The sequence below is a fragment of the Branchiostoma floridae genome, unplaced genomic scaffold (genome assembly GCF_000003815.2).
Source record: "Branchiostoma floridae strain S238N-H82 unplaced genomic scaffold, Bfl_VNyyK Sc7u5tJ_1465, whole genome shotgun sequence".
NCBI classification, from domain to species: Eukaryota; Metazoa; Chordata; class Leptocardii; order Amphioxiformes; family Branchiostomatidae; genus Branchiostoma; species Branchiostoma floridae.
In genome coordinates, this window is record NW_023365724.1 from 222,212 (window position 1) to 223,849 (window position 1,638).

The 1,638-nt window shown below is 44.7% G+C and overlaps 1 protein-coding gene and 1 long non-coding RNA gene across 15 annotated transcripts in view; one reads left to right on the forward strand and one right to left on the reverse strand.

Annotated features, from left to right (window-relative positions):
- Positions 1-1,638, forward strand: part of LOC118407778 — a 134,223-nt gene that overhangs the window by 79,649 nt on the left and 52,936 nt on the right. The window lies entirely within an intron of this gene.
- The window catches only part of LOC118407785, a 38,084-nt gene that overhangs the window by 33,565 nt on the left and 2,881 nt on the right, over positions 1-1,638 (reverse strand). The window contains exon 2 of the long non-coding RNA XR_004830193.1: positions 1,260-1,322. This is a non-coding gene — a long non-coding RNA (uncharacterized LOC118407785). The remainder of the gene's footprint in view (positions 1-1,259; positions 1,323-1,638) is intronic.

Below are 1,638 nucleotides of genomic sequence, written 5' to 3' on the forward strand. Positions count from 1 at the left end.
GCCAGCAATCAGCGACCCAGTACAAAAGCAAAAGTGCCAAAAAAGGCCATAGAGAGCCTGCTATGGAGGCTAGTTGACTCCCTGTTTCTTTTGGAATTCCGCTGCGAGAGGGAATAAGACAGGGTGGCGCAGGGCTGTCTCCAGGACCCGTCCCTCCGTCCCAGGAGGAACGGAAATTTACTTGCTGGGACGGGAAAAATTCCCCCGCTCCGTCCAAAGCAAGATGAATTTCGTGACATGAAACTGCATTTTAGTAAGCTTACTTAAGTTAGATATGGCATATTCAATTTCAAAAATAGGCTTACGAATGCCAAATTTTGCATTTTTTCGTGGAGACGCCCTAACCATTCCAAGCTGTGCGGCAAATAAGTAGACGCAGGACGTGTCGCAAACGTCATGAGACCTTGCGCCGACAACTACTAGAACTAGTGCGTGTCCATTCAATACGTTTCCGATTGTATGCAAGCTGTTATGATAATCGTCCTGTCACTTATATGTTAGTAGACTCAGACAGCCCCAGACGTGCAGCCGTAATTAGTCTGTTATTGTTGTGCGACAAATATCAATGAGGTGTTGTCCTTTGTTCTGCGATTTGATGTACTAAGGGAGAGGGCCAATGGGTTCGTGGAAAACCGAGTTTCATAGTAGAGCGATGTCCTTCATGCCAAAATATGCAGTGTTCCTAAATATTCGCGACGCCCAACCTGCATGCCAATGCCCGTTATACCCACAGACGGCGGAGTTTGCTTTACAAAGACTTTCTTGGAAGAGAGGGTCGTGCGACTCAATCCTACTGGATTTGACTGTGCGGCCTCAAATTGAGGCCCGAAATAAAATTCACTTTAAAAGTTTGATTGAAAAAAACAAGGAGGTAGTCACAACACAATACTAGTAGTCTATAGAGAAAGGACCCCCGTGGCATATATTTTGGGAGCCGCTGCAAGTCTGCGGTTAGCCTGATTTAATCGCCCTTCTCAGGCCCGTCGTACAATGCCGCGCGGAGGTACTCTCCAAGCAGAGGTTAGGCTCCGGCTGTTTTTTAACGTTTTTTTTAGTCGTTTTTATCGGGCTTTCTATTTTGTCATTTTTTCTTACTGTGTCCGGCCGAGCCTAACCTCTGCTTGGAGAGTAGCGCGGACGACGCTACAAGCTCCGGATAGCGGAGTATGCGTTACACAGACTAGTCGACTCTGTGGTAGGTTGTCTCACAAGACAACTGTGAGCTGTACATGCATGAAATTGTAAGAAGCTCTGAATACCTTGAATGCTGGTTTGGTCGCTGTGGTCCTACTTCTAGATCCTCCCTGACAAGGATGACGACCCTGAAAAACGTTCATATAGAAATGAAGTGAAATAGTATTCAGGCATAGCTTGCAGGTTGGTAACAGTGCTACAGAAATCCAACGTTCAAAAGTTTTATGTGTCTTCTGAAAGTGTTCTTTCGTTTCCCGATAATCGTAACCAATAAAATCTAACACAATAATACCTTGAATGAATAAATAAAATATAAGACAATAAAGGGGTGCCGGAATTCTGCATACAACGAATCTCATTTATTCGTTATGTGCATACTTAGAATACCCGGGGCACGAAAATCTGTCAAGTTGACACCGATGATGTATTCAAAAATCTGTCATG